This window comes from Sturnira hondurensis, unplaced genomic scaffold (genome assembly GCF_014824575.4).
Source record: "Sturnira hondurensis isolate 20B ecotype Veracruz unplaced genomic scaffold, ASM1482457v3 Scaffold0004136, whole genome shotgun sequence".
In the NCBI taxonomy this organism is placed as follows: Eukaryota; Metazoa; Chordata; class Mammalia; order Chiroptera; family Phyllostomidae; genus Sturnira; species Sturnira hondurensis.
Window position 1 is genome coordinate 54,743,161 of NW_028076767.1, and position 19,151 is coordinate 54,762,311.

General features: G+C 42.7%; 1 protein-coding gene and 1 non-coding gene across 2 annotated transcripts in view; one reads left to right on the top strand and one right to left on the bottom strand.

Annotated features, from left to right (window-relative positions):
• Nucleotides 1-13,313, bottom strand: part of TANC1 (tetratricopeptide repeat, ankyrin repeat and coiled-coil containing 1) — a 221,335-nt gene extending 208,022 nt beyond the window's left edge. The window contains exon 1 of the mRNA XM_037044651.1: nucleotides 13,170-13,313. The gene's annotated coding sequence lies outside the window, so the exon portion shown is untranslated. The remainder of the gene's footprint in view (nucleotides 1-13,169) is intronic.
• Nucleotides 2,454-2,560, top strand: LOC118986001 (U6 spliceosomal RNA). Its single transcript, XR_005066244.1, has one exon. It is a non-coding gene; the product is annotated as a U6 spliceosomal RNA (small nuclear RNA).
• Nucleotides 13,314-19,151: the final 5,838 nt, after the last annotated feature.

Below are 19,151 nucleotides of genomic sequence, written 5' to 3' on the forward strand. Positions count from 1 at the left end.
AGGAGAACTCTCCCCTCCCTGCGCACTGTGAGGATGGAGCCCCTCCATCTGCAGGGAAGCTCTGCCCCTCCCTGCGGGGAAGCCTGCTCTCCTGGCTGGCGCATAAACACACGACTTGAGTGTGGCCCTACAGACTTACTCTATCTAAATAAAACAAAGCCTAATGTTCTAATCTAAACCACACTCAGCAAAACTCCGCTGCAGTCAGTGGCGCGTCTCATGTTCTCACAGTCTTATTAAATAAATGGATTTTGAAAATATTCACTTTAATTAAAACCAGTCTGTTTGTTAGCAATACCCTCCTGCCAATAATAAAATACCCCTTTTTTCCTTTGGTTCCTTTTCCTCTATAAATTACCATCTAAAACTGTCCCACTTGTTTGTTCAAAACACTTCATATAAACATCCAGTTGTTTTAATATAAGCAGCCAACTAACTATACAGATTATCTTGGAATCAAGGTTTTATCTGGACTTCTGTAACAAGTACCTCAAAACTTACAAGTTTCCAAAACACTAAGAACAAACAAAAACTTCCATTCGACAACTGATCCAGGAAGCTGAATTTTAAAACATGGTTAAGAGGAGGAAAGGAAATAAGAGGACCTGGTTTTGGCACCTGTGAGCCAAGCCTGGCGCCAACTGAGCGTTTTATATAGGTTTTCACCATTAGTCTTAGCATGAACCCTACGAGACAAGAATTACTACCCCATTTCACAGACAAAGAAACAGAGGTCAATTAAACTGCCCAGAGCTACACAAAAACACAGTTTATCTGGCTTCGAAAATCATGCTTTTTCACCATACCCTATTTATCTGTATTTTTAAGAGGAAAAGAAAAAAAGAGTGTGTGTGTGTGTGTGCATGTGTTTAGTGCACTGCTCTAGTTACAAAGTACCTGTTCTGTCCCAGGCACCTTATTATTTAAAACAGGCAAATCTTAATGTATAAAACAGTATTCTTGTCTGCTAAGGGATTAAATATAAGAATGTGCTGGGAAGTGCCTGTGACGGCTACCATTCATCACACAAAACTACTTTCTATGTGCTCTTCTACTCTTCATTAGGACTCACAGAATTCCTTTCAGTTTAATTTTTCCCAGACATACAACAAGCACTTGGAAGGACATCAAGGGGGAAAAACTTCAGCAGCAAACTCAGTTAGCAGGGTCAGCTATGATAAGAACTTTTATTTACATGTCTGAGTTTCCAAGACAATGTACATATGAAATTATCACCCTGAGTCACTTTTGTAAGTTACATAAATGTTTGATTACTACATTGTACACCTGGAACTAATACAATATAATAGGCACGTCAGCTGTCATTGAAAATTATTTTTAATTTTAAAGAAATATTAGCACCCTGAGGATGTACTTAGGTTTATGGCTGTATTTCAAATTAGCGTGAGGATTTATTTTTTCAAAGTCTGTTAAAATTTATCAAATAGAAGTAGAATTAATGCACATTCCTAAATTAATGTGGTTATAAGTCCATCTTTATGGAACAGTGTTTTACCATTACAATTCAGATACCTTGTCATTCTGAATCTAATTTAACCACCAAAAATGTTTAACACCCAAGGCATTTTACCCAAAAGGCACATGGTTTATAGTCTTAAAATATACTGAAAACTTATATCCATTTAACAAGGCCAACTATTCAAAATATCACCATGTTCCAACCACAACTGGAATAAATTAAACTTGCACTTCTTTGATATACTAATGAAATTAACTTCCAGCATACTCAAAGCCCTTACTTCTTCATATATACAAGAGAAGACTACTTATGCATTGCTACATTAATGCCTATTTCCAAGTCACACAATTAAAAAGCACAGTCTAGGATCTGTTCTTGTCAAAGAGTATTTAACTTGAATCTAAATATGCCTTTAGATTTCATCTCTAGTTCATAGGAAATGCAAGAAACAAAGGGACAGGGCAAACAACACCACAAGGAAACAGGTGCAGAGCATGGGACAGCCCACCAGTCTCTTCTAAAAGTAAAGAGGGAGAGGGAGGAGGTGGCGAGACAGTCTTCTTCTACATCCACAAAGACTAAAGGGACAAAAACAACAATACACAGTGCGATATGTGAATCTTGACTGAATCTTCGTTCAAAAAAAAATGGTGACAAATGACACCTAGGGGACAATGACATGACATTAAGAAATGACTGAACTTTACTGAAAGTGATAACATGTAGTGACTTTTTTGCTTAAGTCCTTAGTTACAGATGCATATGAAAGTTTGCCAAGTGAAATGATATATCTGGGATTTTTAAAATACTTCAGCAAAGTAAACAATGCAACACTGTTCTCTGGCCAAAAGATGCTTTGTAAAAAAAGTTTCTACGGCTCAGTACATGTGGAAAATACAAAATACTCTGTTCCCCTTCAAGGAGATTTAGTATGAACATTAGAAATAAGGGTGCTCAAAATTCCAGCAGGTAAGTGCTCGCTTCAGCAGCGCATATACTAAAATTGGAACGATACAGAGAAGATTAGCATGGCCCCTGCTCAAGGATGACACGCAAATTCGTGCAGCATTCCATATTTTTTTTGCAGACTGGTACAACCATTATGGAAAACAGAAAAGAATTTTCTCAGAAAATTAAAAATAGACCTGCCTTTTGACCCAGCAACTCCACTGCTGGGATTGTATCCTAAGAACCCTGAAACACCAATCAAAAAGAACCTACACACCCCAATGTTCATAGCAGCACAATTTACAATAGCAAAGAGTTGGAAGCAGCCTAGATGCCCGTCTGTAAATGAATGGATAAAAAAATTATGGTACATATACACAATGGAATTCTATGCAGCAGAAAGAAAGAAGGAGCTCCTACCCTTTGCAACAGCATGGATGGAACTGGAGAGCATTATGTTGAGTGAAATAAGCCAGGCGGTGAAAGACAAATACCATATGATCTCACCTTTAACAGGAATCTAAACAACAAAACAAACAAGCAAGCAAAATATGACCAATGACACTCAAATACGGTACAGGCTGACAGGGTCCAGAGAGGAGAGGGGAGAGAATCATAGGGGAAAAGGGGAGGGACTTACATGAATAAGTATAAAGGACAAATGGACAAAAATTAAGGGGGGGGCGGAAATGGGAGGGAGGCAAGGGAGCATAGGGGGATGGGCTGGGATGGGAGTAAAAAAACAGAAAACTGTACCTGAAAAATAAATAAATAAATAAATAATTCCTGCAGTTAAAATAAAAATACCTGTTACACTTTGGTTAGCCCAGACACTCACACTTATTTGAACATAAAACCTTTCCCCCTATGTAACATCTATTAATTTCTTCAGAATCAGTTTCCTTTACTGCACTAATTCCCAAAGTGGGTTCCAGAGGAAACTCTGAGGTAAGGCTCTCTAGATCACATGCATGCTCCTAAAACGCCAAATAAGAATAATAAAATTCACAACTGCATCTAATTGCAGCTCAGGCGCCACTCATTTTTTCTGTCTTTTATATCTATAAATAAGTATATGTTTACTCTGTCAGTTACATGTCTTAATTTCATCAGACTCTTTCTTTAATGTGAAATTACCACTGTAAAACCTCCCTCAAACACAGTTAACTTTTACTTATTCAAATCCATTTCCGTGGAAACCTCTAATAGAGTAGATTCCAAGTTCCTCCCAGTTGTCACTACACCTACTTTTCACTTTCAAAACTACCTTGAGATTTTTCAAAGGTTTCCCCAACCCTGGAAATAAGTTATAGGCTACATGGTAACAAAACACAAAACAAAGCCTAAAATCAAAATTCTTAAACTCTCTTTCAGGTAGTACTTAAGGGTTTCCAGTAATTTACCGCAAAGTCCCCAGATTTCCTTCTTTATGCACCAGAAATGGTCCCATTCTTATAAACACATCCTTTGGGTAGCTGAACAACTAGATCCAAAGACAGATTCACTTCACCGCAAATTCTACTTACTCCATGGCTAATAGTTTTATAGCAAGAACTCAACTAATATCTGGTTGGGTTTTTGTGTTGTTTGGTGTGTGTGTGTGTGTGTTTAGGAAAACTGCATCCTATTCCATTTAAGAGCCTCAGTACTTCAAAACTTTGGAAATACTCTTAAAAGAAAACAAAAATGGCTAACAGAGAAATCTGAGCTAGAAGTCACTGCTACAAGGAAACCATCAAATTTGATGTCTCCCTTGCATCTGGGAGGCAATTTACAACGTTCAAAACCCTTTCATATACATTCTGTCATTTGACCCTCAAAACCCTGGAGAGATGTCTGTTTTCCATCATGATAACATATATTTAACATGGCTCAACTTGAAAGCCGACAACTTGTCAACCCTCAATTATCCTTACCATGGAGAGAATATCGGCATAAATAATCTGATTCAGCCGAGCAGTGCAGCGTCCAACAGGGCGCTCCTGTCTCCCGACCGGGATGGCCAAGCCAGCCCCCACCACAGGCCCTATCTCCCCTGCTTTTGCTTGGTGGTGGACTTGCAGATAGCTCACTGTTCACAGGCACTAGATCTTCATGCCTCTCATCCTCCAGGAGTTTCCCGTCACTCCGCAAGGACAGAAGACTGCTTTGAACTCACTGCATATGCCCAGGACTGTCCAGTGATGTTTTTGCACCAACACCCCAGGGCGTTTCTCACTTTTAGCCATGCCACTGTTCCCATGTGAAAGAAGGACAATGTGTGACCACAGGCAACACGTGTGAGGGCAGACAAAACAGCCTTGGGTAAACATGACCCCAGTTTGGATCCTGCATCCTCCCGTCTTGGCCTGTGCTCTGCTTGCCCTCAAATCCTTTACATGCACATGGAGCTCTCAAGCTAAGGTTGTCGAGAGCTGGGGGCGAGAGAACCTCCACACAGTACCCGGCCTGGGCTGTGTTTAACACTGTGGATCTCTGTCTGCCTCCATTTCTCTGAGAAGAGAAAACCAGCAATGAAAACAACATGACTAAGGCAAGACAGGCCCCTACCATCAAGAAGCCTACAACCCACAGACAAAGCAAAGTGAGGAGGTGGATTGGGGGGACAACTTAATAATAATAGGCAAAACAAGAAAGATGCCATAAAGAATGTACAAGCAATGTGCTGAGGGGGTTAAATAGAAGGAACCATTTAAATGCAGAAGAGGGAAATCTGAAAAATGTTAATGAGAAAGCAACATTTATTTGAGTGAGGCTCTGAAGGACAATGAAAATTTCAGTAGTGGGGGTTTGGAGAACAGCCTCCTCAAAGGCAAAACTGACACACAGTAGGTGATGGTTAGAGAATGGGCAGGAGCTCGGGGCACCTGCAGAGACACACAGAGAACAACCTGGTCTGGAAAAGACGGTTACGACCCGGACCACAGAGCGCAGTGAAAACTGACAAAACACAGCTCGCTCTCGTCCTGGCGTCAGCTGTGCTACTTTCAGCTGCAAGTAACAAAAGTAAGTGATTGTAACAGATGTAAACTGTGGCCTCTAAACTTTTTTAATCATGGAGCCCTAACAGTAGAAAATTAAACATGCACCCCCAATATGTTTTAAGTTGTATATACAGAGCTGGCAAAAGTAGATCTACAGTTGTGAGTATGTGAAACACAGTTTATTATTTATTTGTATTGTAACTGTAAACCTACTTTTGCCCTCCCCTGTGATTTATACATAATTAACACACTCAAGTTACAAATTACATGTACATATTCATGTAGTATATACATAAAACATCCACTAAAAACATTTTAAGGGATGACAGTGATTCAAACAGTAGTCTTAAGTTTTTATTTACTAATACAAATCCATATCTAATTTTGTGCCAACTTAAGACATTTCCTAATCTCCTAATAAGACAAATTCTTGTTCCTGTATACTTACACCATTATCATTACACTTTATTTACAAGAATCTTTTTAAGCCACTGTCCATTATGTGAAGTCAGTTTTAATACTAGGTAACAGAACCCATAAATCCACTTATATGGATGGCATTCACCAAAGGCCAAGAATAAGAATGAAGGTCCCATTATCAATTTCTCCAGGTTGTACAACGCCCACTCTTCTCTCAGGTGACCTCAAATAATCTGACAGGCAACTTTCACATCTACCAGCCAGTGTCTGACAACCACCTTTTAAATATTAATAAACCTTAACTGTTTCTAGACAACGCTTTAACATTTTCTTCCATACCGAATCATTGAGCACATTCTACTTTGGAGACTGCTATCTGAAACGATAAAAAATTTTTCTCACAAAAGAAGTTCTGAGTCAGAGTGGGTCTAGGATTGGGTCATTCGGAGCCTAAAAGTGTTATTGGCACCTTCCATTTTTGTACTCTGTAAGCCTGAGAATATCAACTTGTTCGATTTTGCTGACAACCTTAGGTTCCCAAAATGGTGGAACCTAATAGGTGTCATATCCCTACCCATTAACCAGTCACTGGCAACAAGGACGGTATTACTGAAGTTGACTTGGCTTAATCAACATGCACTCCCTGGGGCGAAAGACACTCATCCTATATTGAAGTACATGGCCAATGGGAAAGCAGAATTATGCTGTCAAGTAGTGTGATAAATTATCACAGCAATGGCCCCTGCAGTAAATCACATAACCACCAGCACATGAGTGAGCCTAGCACAAGCAGAAGAACCATCCAGCTGAGCCCTGCTCCAATTTCTGATCTCAAACAAACGGTTGTTGGTTTAAGCCACTAGAACAAAGGGGAACCAAGATGGGGAATGGGCGACAAACCACCCCGCCATAGCTCTCTAAGCATATGGAACAATGAAGGAAGAAAAAACCATACTGTTTTATTCCCACAGATGTTTGTTCTTAAATTCAAACATCTAGTTCAAAGTCAGCAGGCCCTCAATAAACATTAATAATTGATGTTCCTAATCCAAGTAATTTAGAATAAAACATGGCAGAGAGAGCGGCATATAATGGGTTGCATGGGAATAATGACAAATTCCTGAGTCTTTTGCAGTAATCCAATATACAGGGTCCTGTATATGCAGCAATTAAACCCCCAGAGAATGTCAGAGAATCCACTACTCTTGAGACTATGGAGTGCACATCACAGGAGCACCAAAACGTTCACACTCTTTAGCACACTGGTATGTTGTTGTGCTCGGCAATACCACTTTTGGAAACATATCATGCATCAGACAGTTTGTTATTTTTGTTTAACCAGCTCCCTCTCCCTTCCATTGACAATAACCGACTTCTTTGTGAGACACTTTGTCTCCCCACAGTCCCATCATTTGGGTTGAACGGGGACTGCCAACTATAACTCTCCTTTGGCTGGCATTAGGCCAATCACATTCTCTCCAGGGTTTTCCCAAATTAAAACTAAGAGCAAACAGTCCGTTTCTTGATGGGGTGAGGTTATGAAGCTACCAACAACCAGGTACACCTCTACGTGCTGGGCCCTGTGCTGGGCCTTGTGATGTAATGATGCATAAACCACATATGAGCCAAAGGGCTCTGATGGCCTAAGAGATACTTCTTTGCAACATACCTAAATGTCAAAAAAGACTGGTTAAATAAATTATAGTAAGAGATGTTATAGATTTACTCAGCAACCATTAAAACAGTGCCAGAGAAGAATGTAGTGATATGACAGAGAAAAAAAGCACATTATACAAGTATCTACTATACTCTAAACTATGCAAGTCACTATATGCACCCCTGCACACTGAATCTTTTTGTTTGTTTGTTTGTTTGTTTGTTTTATAAGGAGAGGGAGAAAAACATCAACGTGTGGTTACCTCTCATGACCCCCACTGGGGACCTAGCCTGCGACCCAGGCATGTGCCCTGACTGAGAATTGAACTGGCAACCCTTTGGTCCAAAGGCTAGCACTCAACCCAGTGAGCCACACCAGCCAGGGCCTGAATTTTCCTCAGAAGCACACGAAATGCAGGATCTTGTTTTTGCATGACTATATATGCATGAAAAAGTCATAGCCAAGTGCTGCTTAGAGACTGCCCCATCCCCCAACCCAACTCGCAGAGGTAATAATCCACTGTTCATGATAGGCAAGTAACCCTCAGTGTGCTTGGGTGGGGCAGGGAAGGTGGTGAGTCACTGTGGCTGTGGGCTACATAGGTAAACATCCTGTGTTCACATCTGTAAACAACTGTGGATAGAAGACTTTTACTAAAATACCCCCAGGGTAGTGGCAAAAGCTGTGCTAAAATCCAGGAATGATGCCATCCCTCTGCAAGAATTTTCATGTCCCTGACATTCTTGCCGATGGGGCTCTTCTGTCCAGAATATTCTCCTTGATCACACACACCTGCAGAAGCCCCTAAAGACAACATCTGCCCTAGAAGGGCAACCGTCATCAGTGACACAGACAAACCAAACCAGAACGTCTTTTACTCTCTACAAGATAATGTTTCCTGACAACGCTCTTTATCAAAAGTCCTCCTCTCGTTCAAAATCCAAGCTCCCGATAATAACATCCAGAAGCCATTCTTCAGCTTTGCTGCTCTTGTCCCCTTCTGGTACAGGAATTACCAAGTGTCCCGACTCCATTAGCAAACACTACTTCATAATACTCTTCCTCGCACACATGGAGATAAATGGCAGCCATGACAGTCAGTGAGTCGGTAGTGATTGATACATCCTCTTTTGGCGGATGAAACACCATTGCTTAATATTTTGAAAAGACATTCTTCTTAGAATAAGTTTACAAAGCTGAAGATGGAGAAGCTGCTCAGATACAGAAGAGCCTATAGTTCAGCACATGATTTTATTTTAGAACCTTTTAAAGAAAATCTGTACCGGCTTCCAGATGGGTGTCAAGTTGCGCTCAGAGCTCTTAAGGAGGCAGGCAGGACACAGGACACACATTCAGAGCCATAGTGAAAACTGGTCACCTGTAACCTACTACTTCTTCACCATTAAATCAATAGTACCATAAGGGAAGTATTCATTTAGAATAGAAAGCACTACAAAGTCAGATTTATCCAGACATCTGTAAAAAGAACCCAAGGAGGACAACACCACAAAAGGAACATTTGTCCAGGCTTTGTACAAGTAAGCTGAGAGATACCAAGGTGAAGAGCAAATGTCATGTTCATTCCTTATTTTGAGAAAGACATACAGATTTGAGAAACGATTTTCTTAAGAATGCTGTCTGAAGTATAAATCACACTATACCCTGAAGCCTACTTCATAAAGAAGAAGTTGAAAATAAACAAATGATTAGTTTGAGGTACGTGAATTTCTGAACTCTCTTAAGGGAGAAAGTTTTATTGCCATTATTAGTGAACTGTTTTTAGTCTCCAACATCAAAGCATAGATGTTAACCCTGGGGTTCTGAAACCAGAATAACCCATACATGAGAAACTACCACATACTAACATTAGTCCGTCAGGTTTTAGCCAATTCACAGGTGATACCATGAGTAAAGAGAGGTATGGGGGAGGAATATGAAGAATTAGAAGACCTAGGTTCAGTTCAACTCAAGTAGGTACAGATAATATTTAGCAAACTGATTCATCTTGCCTGCCTCAGTTTACTTAACTGAGGGTTCATGGATAAAATATGGAGGTAAAGCGCTTTATAAACCCCAAAGTACTGTTTTAAACTTACAGCACTGCCTCCATAATGCCTGCATTTCTCATAGTTTTGGGACTTGCAGAACTTTAGGGTTGAAAGGTCACTGCATTTAAGAGATAATAATGATGAGAAAACCAAGTCCCAGAAAAGTTGAAGAATCTTGCACAGGAAACACTTCTATAAACTGGTAGGGGGTGAAGGAGGGTCTAGTTTTTCCACCACTGAAATACTCACTTAGATAGTTAAAAAAAAAAACAAACACCGATCCTAGAACTAAAATCCCTCCACACACACACACACACACACACAGTCCCCTGCCTTACAATGGCTTGCCTTACAGTTTTTTTGACTTGATGATGGTGTGAAAGTGATTCACACAATAAATTACATGAGATATTCAGCACTTCATTATAAAATAGGCTTTGTGTAAGCTGATTTTACCCAACCGTAGACTAACGGTAGTGTTCTCAGCACATTTAAGGTAGACTAAGCTCATGCCAGTTCATGTTCAGCTGGTTAGGAGTATTAAATACATTTTTGACTTGTGATTTTTAGTTTAGTTTTTAAGAGATTTTATTTATTTTTAGAGAAAGGAGAAGGGAGGGAGAAAAAGAGAGAAAGAAACGTGGATTGTCGGCCTCCCCGCACATGCCCTAACCAGGAACCAAACCCGCAACCTAGGTACACGCCCTGACTGGGAATCAAACTGGCAACCCTTCACTTTGCAACACCCAACTAAGCCACACTGGTCAAGGCTAGACTTCTCATATTTTATGCTTATGATGGTGATTTATCAGGATGTAACTCTATCATAAGTCAGGGAACATCTATTTATCTGTATAATTCCTCTGCTTTATTTTGCTTTTGTAAACTTTACTCCTGTAACTTAAAAGTTAAACTAAACTTTTTATCAGAAAAATAAAAATAAAGCCAGTTCTCTGGCTATGAGACTCACAGCCTACTTTCAATCCAATGCAGAAAAAAAACTTAACAATTGGGTTAGAAAAATCTAATGAAAATATCACCAAAACATTAACCTCCAGTCGTGTTGGCAGGCATCATTATAATACAGATTACTGTTCTATCAGCCTAGGGATACCGGTTTTAATGCTACCTGGGAGATAAAGAATTCATCAGCAACTTAGAAGGAAGGGGCTGTTGCCTAAAAATGGCCAGTTTAATGGAGACAATTCTATTGTCTTTAAAATTGTGCCCTCGAGCACCCAGTATCAACAACCCACTATGGCACCAGAGAAATTGTGTGTGGTTAAAGAGACAATATGTTCTTTTTTTCTGCAAGCAGTTATGGGAAGCAGAAAAAGGCTGACTATGAATGAGTTATGTTTTAGTTCCACAGTGGACATAAATTATGATAATTTGGACATTCTGGTGGTTAAACCAGAAAGCAGGAAAACCATAGTTTTCCAAGGCCCTGCAAAAAGTTTGTGGCAACCCAACTGAAAGACAGAGCCATGAGAAGTGCCCACAACTTATTTCTGGATTTTCCTGACTCCACTAAAATCGATGACACTATTTCCCATCCCTTATTGTCAAATCGCAAACGTCCGGAAGCCTGGACTGAGTTCACTTGGCAGGTAACTGGAGCAACCCTAGGAGGAAGTCCTGAAGGATGTCAGATACCATATTTCCTTTTCTCCCGCATACTTTTCATCTTAACACCGCTAAGATATATTTTCCATGTGTTCTGACACCCACCAAGCGTCCTGGCTGACACAAACTTTGCAGAAACTGCCATACTCGAAGGAGGGTCCCTTGTGAGATCCTTAAGTAGTTTAGATGAGTAAAACATTCATCTAATGAAAACATTCAGACTACTATTATAATGAGCCTGTCTCAGTGGCTCATAAATTCTTTCATTCCCAGCAATCAAGAAGCAGCTGTTAAAATCCAGGAATCCTCCTAGTAGCAGATCTGAAATACTTCCCGAGCTGGCCGGAGAAGCTTCACAACCACTTTCTCTTCCTCCCTCTCTCTTCCTATCCCCACCCTAACTCCCATCACAGGAGTACCAGCCTGGCAGGAATAAAGACGACCCAGGAAGGAAAAGAGAGAGAGAAAGGGAGGGGGGACAGAAGGGGATAAAGGGTGTCGGGGGGGGGGGGGGGGCGGGCGGGGGAGGGGGGGAGGGGGGCCGATCTGGTAAAGCAGAGATGCAGGCTCCCTTCATTTCCTCTACAGAGAAATACCAACTCTGTATCAACTAACCAGGTTTCTAACTTTTCTCTCCCATCCCACCTCCCTCTAAACACATTAGGAACGTCTGCAGTCTGGCGGTATGGTATTTCCAGAGTAGAGGCATCAGCCGCCCTAAGCCCTTTCCCCAAAGATTCTGAACGGGCACTTCCGTTCTGCGCCAGAGTTCGAAGCCCATCCCACGGGAAGATTCAGCTTCCCTTTACCTTGTAACCAGTCCAGACGGCGCCGCCGCAACTCAACTCGGGTCAAGTTCAAGATGAAGGTGCCCTCCTAACCTCCCCGAGCTGATTCTCCAACCAGGAACAGCGCTATTGAGATGATTCCCATCACTCCAGGCACGGAGATCTGGGGCAGGACTGGGCCGGAGGGAAGACCGTGTCTGAATCCCGAGTTCCCCGACTCCCTGGCTTCGGCGCCGTATTTTCTACCTGGCCACCGCCGCATTTCCTCCCGGAGCCTTATACAATAAGTCAAGTAAGTTTTCAGAACGCCGGTCCAGAGACGCTTCGGTATGCAAACACAACACACAATGCCTAGGGCTTCCTTCCCCGCCAGCCGTTCCGGAAAGCTGCCGCGCCAAAGGGGGGAGCCCCACACACCCCCAGCATTGTGTGCCTGCACCCTAAAGTCTTTCAGGAAAAAGGTGCGCCCAGGCATAAGTACCCCTAAAGTGACTACTCTCCACTCTCCAAAGAACATCTTGATACAATCCTGATACAATTTTCATCTTTCTCAGCTCCCCCTCAACGTTTAATCCTACCTAGCTCATCACCCCCAACCCCCTAAAAAGAACGTGGATGTGCTAATCGCAGTATTCTTGGAAGCAAAGCAATAGACTTTCAGCCCAGACTGTGGTATTACGACACCACCCCACACCGGCTAAGTTCACCCGGCAACTTCGCGACCTGCGCTCCCCTACACTCCGGGCACCCTGAACCCCGCGGTACCAGGCGCGCCTCTCTGCTGCCTCCTCCGCCCCAGGTACCGGGCTGCCCAGGCCTTTGCCAAGCCCGAGGGCTACAGAGGAGGCGAGAAAGGGGTGAAGGGGGCGGGTAGGGGTGGTCTTGAAACCTGAGCGTGCCGTCACGCGTTCCCAATGCCCCCGAACCCTGGTTCGGTCCGGCGCGGAGGGGATGGCGAAGGAAAGGCGCAGACTCTCCACAGCCGCCAGCACTAAGGCCCGGGCTGCACAACATGTCCGTGCCTATCCCCAGAAAGCTCCCGGGTGTGCCCAGAGGAGGGGGAGGGCAGGCTCCGGGAACTTTCCCACATGCCTTTCTACTCTCCTCATCACCCTTTCTTCCTCTCCCCGGGACCCTCTACTCCCCTCTGCCCCTCTAAAGCTGGCCCGGCCCCGGGTGCTCAGAGGCCCCCCTTGGTGTCAGGGCAGCGAGAGTTACCTGCGGGAAAGTTTCCAGCTCTCTGGTGCGATCCCCCACCCCCAGGGCCGGGCCTCGGGGCGCGGTCAGCGCGGCGCTCCTCCGCTGCCTCTTCACCGGCTTCCGAGGCTGCCGCTGCTCCCGCAGCTGCCACAGCGAAGGCAACGATCCGGCCCGTCCCCCCTGTCTCGCTCGGCCCACACCGGGGCCTCATTGGCAGCCCGAATCCCCGCCCTTGCGCGTGTTCCCGAAGGCACCTTCCTCTCGCGCGCCCGCCCGGGCCGCGCCTCCCCCGTCCCTCCCCGCCTAGGGCAGCGCGGCTCCCGGGACCGGCCCGGACACTGCGCGCGAACTTTGGGCCCGGAGCGGCCCCTTCCCTCCCTACTTCTCCCCGCCGAGTTCCTGGCATTCCCCAAGGTGGCCAATCCCTCGGAGCTGAGCTTGGGCCACTCAGGGACTGGGTCAAGATGGGTGATAGTCTTTTTTCCCCCCAATCTGTTTGAAATCAGTGAAGTGACACGGCCTGTCCTCCTTACGGCCTTTTGAAAACAACCGAGGAGGACATATGGGAGCAATTAACAACCAAGCTAAGTTTTGGTGAATGGTTTAGGGTGACTTTGTGAGGCTGTCTTGAATTTTCTCTGCCTCGCTTCCCTCTCTCTGTCCTCACCCCCGCCCCCAACACACATTTTCTGGGGGCAAGAATGAGCTAGAGAAGGCGGAAGGTGTAGGGGGCATCTCTCCTGCAGTGTCTTTTTCTTTGACGAAATCGAGTTAGTGATGTTAAAGGAGCGGAGATTGCCCGGGCGTCCCCCGTCCGGGGTCTGCAGCCTCCTCTGACCGGTCTTGGCTGGCTCTGCGCTGCCTGTGTTAAAACCGCGGGGGGCCAAAGACCTGCTTCCAAGGGCGGGAGGAGGAGGTATGGAGCGGGGAGAAACACAAAGATGCTATTATTGTTTCAGTTAGTAGCAGTAAATGAAATTCCCGAGGCCCAAAATGTTTTGTTATTCCCCAGCAGCAGCGCGAGAGCTGGGATGGGGCCTATGGATTTAGGGGGCCTGGGCTCACCCGTTTCACCTAGGGAATCTCAGGCAGCCGTTACAGGCTGGGGGGCTGAAACACTCCACACCCAAAACCCTTTACACTCGCTTTGGTCAATGAAGGATCAACCAGGACGACAGCTGCCTTGTGTGGCCTGCGGGAGTTGTGCACAGGTCACCCGAATGGTGGGACTGGAGCCGGGAATCCAGAAGTTGCTGTAAACGGATTTATTGGCAACCTCTAACCTTGCTGTGGCAAACCTGCCTTTAAAGACAACTATTTTAAACAAGTTCCCCTATAAAAACTTCAACCTCACGCAGAGCTTCCCAATATAAAGATATCTGGGGAGAGAAGTGTCCATATTTAAAGTTCTTAAGAAAAGGGAAAGAAAGCAAAATGCCACACGATCACTATACAATAAAAGATGAGTGAAATTTGCTGGATTTTTCACCCCTAATTTCAAAGGCATGATTATTACTGGGCTGTTATTTGAGCAGTAAGCGTCAGCAGCAGCCTTGAAGTCTTCCTGTAGCAAAACAGAATATGAATACTTAAAATAAAATATAAAGTTATTAAACCAGAAAGGCTATGGACTCATTTCTTCACTCTGAAGTGCTTCATTGCTGGAAAACATGGTAATAGGTTTTATTTAATTTTTCTTGAAATGATATGCATAAAGTTACCAATCTTTCAACAACAGATGAAAAAGCCAGGCAGCAGCCTTACTGATAAAAGCATGATACAAACAACAACCACAAAAACCTCCACAGATTTTAATCTGAAATACTAAGATATAAAAGAAACAATGCTAGGGAAACAAACTGGTACAGTTCCCTACCTCAGACTACTTTATAATGGGTGAAACATATAGTGGATGCAATTTATCATTTGTACAATATCATGTTCTGTCTTTGGCTCTTCTAAGCTATATTCTCCAAGTTTTTGATGAAATTGCTTTGTTAAATTGTGCTTTGAAAACAGTGAAATTCATTTCCCCCTTCCTGCACCCCCCCATCTTCAGAGCTCCCTAAGTAGCAAGTAGAAAAACACAGAAAGTAATTATGTTAATTACCAGCATCATCTTTAGATTAGTTGAAAAAAATTGTCTTTATAGTTTCAGAAGTCACAGTCACTAAAGAAGTAACTTCATCACTGCCTAGTTAGGAGTGTTTAGCATTCGAAACAAGCATACAGCTAGCAATCTGAAATTTGTACACAGACGGGCCCTGTCTCCCTTCCTCTGTATTGTATTGTTTATACAATACAATCTACATTATGCACAATCTGATCTCCAGCTCTGGAGATCAGATTGTGCATAACATTACATACAGTATGTCACACTAAGAACATCAAAGCTGTCTGAAGCTGTGAGTGAAAATGGTACATTTTATAGAAGACAAGGCCAAAAACACAAAGTTATCAAAATTTGTGGGTAAGGGAAAACAGGGGATATGTTAAAATCAAGTCTGTAAGAAAATATTTGAACATTTTGTAAGCATCTAAATAAGGGTGGGGCAAAAGTTGGTTTACAGTTGTTTATATGGGATATAATACAATAATCAAAAAACAATAATATAAGAATAAACTCTGTTTTGCATACTCACAACTATAAACCTACTTTTCTCCCACACTGTATGTCAAGTATTAGCTGAGCACAGGTACAAAAAACAAACTTGAATGCTTTTTAAAAAGCTGCTGTTCCCTTAAAAAAAAAATATGATGCTTTTAGTTAATTATTAGGTGATGGTTTATTTGTATTTTTAGGGGTAGGGAAGAGCAAGAATCACCTCTTGCTTTTCTTAGGGAACTTCCACTCATCCAATTCAATAGCAAAAGCTCACTCATTACAATTCTGTTGATTCCACTTGCAAAAAAAAATGTTAAAGCCCTGACTGGTGTGGCTCAGTGGGATGGGGCGGGGCAGCAGGGGAGCGTCCTACCACAAAACAGAAGGTCACCAGTTCAAATCCTGGTCAGGGCACACACCTGGGGTTTTGGGCCAGGTCCTTGTTTGGGGGCATTTGAAAGACAACCAGTCGATATTTCTCTCCCACCCTCTCTCTCTTTCCTTTCCCCTCTCTCTAAAAATAAATAAATAAATAAATGACTTTTTAAAATTAAGAGAGAAAGAGCACATAATATTCCATCTTGAACACATTCACCAAACATACACAAAATATACTGGATTCCATTTTTAAGTTTTCTGTCAGTTTGCCAGCAGTGTACCTTTCCTCAGCAGAGTGAAAGAAAACAACAAATAATAAACGCTTATTTTACCTTACAATTTACTGCCCAAGGCAATAGGCTGAGGAAGACGTGAGAAAAGAATGTGGCTCACGCATGTTAGAATGCTTCTACCCTTGCTCAGATTCTTAAGTACTTCTATTTTAAATCATAACCAGTGGTTACTATGGTATGTGTAGTATAGAATACATAGTGAAAAGCGAAGTGTTTAAAACAGTGTAGCAATTAAGAAAAGTGAGCCCTGGCTGGTGTAGCTCAGTGGATTGAGCGTGGGCCTATGAACCAAAGGGTCTCTGGGTCTATTCCCAGTCAGGGCACATGCCTGGGTTGCAGGCTAGTTCCCAGCAGGGGATGCACAAGAGGCAACCATACATTGATATTTCTCTCCCTCTCTCCTTCCCTTCCCCTCTAAAGATAAATAAATAGAAAAAAATTTTAAATTCATCAATTTAAAAAAATATACAAAAAGTGAGTCAGAACTAAAAAGAGTTAAGACAAACTAGGAAAACAACTCAAAACAATTCAGCCCACAAACACTTTTCGCCTAATTTGGGCTGTCTTTTAATGTTTATAGAATTCATTCTGCTTTGATCCATTCAATCCTCCTTTCCCTTTTAACACTTGGGGGAAGAAAATAATGTTCCAAAGACATGGGGAACAATGAAATGGGTTCTAGTTTAAAATCCCTTGGGGGAAGCAAGGAAATTACAAACCCTACACAGTGCCTGCGTGTGTGAGGAGCCACAGTCACACGTGTGCCCACACCATGGTCAGAAGTGGACTGATGGCAGACATTCGTCCAGGGACATGGAAAGCCATAGCTGTGCACAGTTAGCAAGGCAGTTACATTAAAAGAGTCACCTAATGAGATACAAAAAACCCTCTGCAGGTCTAGCATATGGTCTGCCAGTATTGTGGAAACTCGTCCAACAGGGGCTAGGTGGTGAATTATTTAAACCGATAAGGATTCCTCTGCGGCGAGGAAGTAGGGAGATAGATTCGGGGTTCACATTTCCTTATAAGAACATAGGAGTAACTAAAATCCTGGGAGAATCTGGTTTAAGACAGCATGCCGTCTGACCAGCATTTTAAACATAGATTTAAAATTTCTATTTCCCATGTTCAGGAAGGGTGAGGTAATGCAATCAGGTAGTAATCCTTACAATAAATGTTGCTGAGTCGAGCCAAGATGGCTTAACAAGAAACGTGCCATTTAACTTTGAGTATAACAAATGCATTTTAACATCTCCACCCTGGGAGCAGTGCTTCCCCTTTTCTTGGTACGTTGTCTGAAAGGGCACTCACTGCCATAGGAGTCGTGGTATCTGGACTCCAGTTCTGACTTGGGCGGCTGTTGTTGGCACTTCCTGGCAGTTCTTCTAGACGTTCGGAGCCTCGGGACCCGCTCTGGGAAGTAGGAGGATAGCACAGAACCTCTGCCTCACAGTTTTGTCAGGAGGACTAAACAGAGTAAGATGGAAAGCACTTAATAAATTAGAAAATACCCTACAGAAGGTAACTTTTATTTACTAGATAAGAAGCTGTGTTTCCCCCTTCCTGTTACCTGGGACCACTTCGGTTGCAATAACAACCTAAAGGCGGGGTTGGAGCAGTCCCGAATGCCACGTTTGCCAAATTTGAAAGGAAGAGCACCTTAGAGATGATTTAGTATAGATAATAACTCCAATTAAGCTCCCAGGGGCTCATCTGAGGGTAAATTGGCTGTTCTTACCTCAAACAGTGGCAGTCAGGAGCCATTTACAGAGTTACATTTTTCTCCCATGGTCGCGTTAAAGAGAACAAATGGTAATGCATAAACAATACAGGTGTATCTCATTTATGCAAATGAGATAAAAATTCCTAATTACACAATATACTAATTTAAAGAAAATCTTTTCTTTAAAACATTTTTGCTGAGATTTTTTGCAATTGCCACTACAATCCTATTTACATTTTTATAATTACTGACCATCCTTTTAATTCTGTGAAATAGTGCTGTTGACGTTAATGAGCTTGAACCCATACATATCTTTTCTGTGCGATCAAGCACTAGTCAAAACTCTTTTGCTGCTGCATATTAACCTGAAGAAATATAGGCCAGACAATGGCACCTACCAAATGTTATGGCTTAGGAGGGTGAGGGGCATAAATATGGAGGGCTTAGCCCAAACGGAAACTGTGGCTTGGTTTAAAACTCAGTTGGCTGTTTCCCCTTTGATGATCAGACAACCTAATCCTGAAAAGGACGAGGAACACTGATCCTACTGAAGACGAGGACGACCAACTCCCTGGGAAGGAAGAGAGGCTTCCCCACTGCAGAGCATGCGGAAGAGACAGCGGCAACCTTCGAGCCGAAATGTAGGTGGAGTAGGATTCCTGCATCTAGAAACCCATTTTTAAATTAATCTTGGGGTTTTTAACACAATAATTAGAAATTCTGTCTAAGTCTGTTAAAGATCTGAACTTTTTAGATTTGGGGCAGAAATGTTTAAATATAAACTTTTGCTCTCTATGTCTTTTGTCATGTCTAAATATTTCAATGGCTGTAACAGGAGTCACGATTGCCTGAGGGAAAATAGGGCGCTATGTAATTATCAGGAGAAATTAAACTGCTGGGCTTCATTAGAGAAGTCATCCCTTACCTAGAGAATTTGCTCTGGAAAGCAGCTACTTAGTAAAGATTGATTTGACTACCTAGTGAGCTGTAGCTAAAGCTCT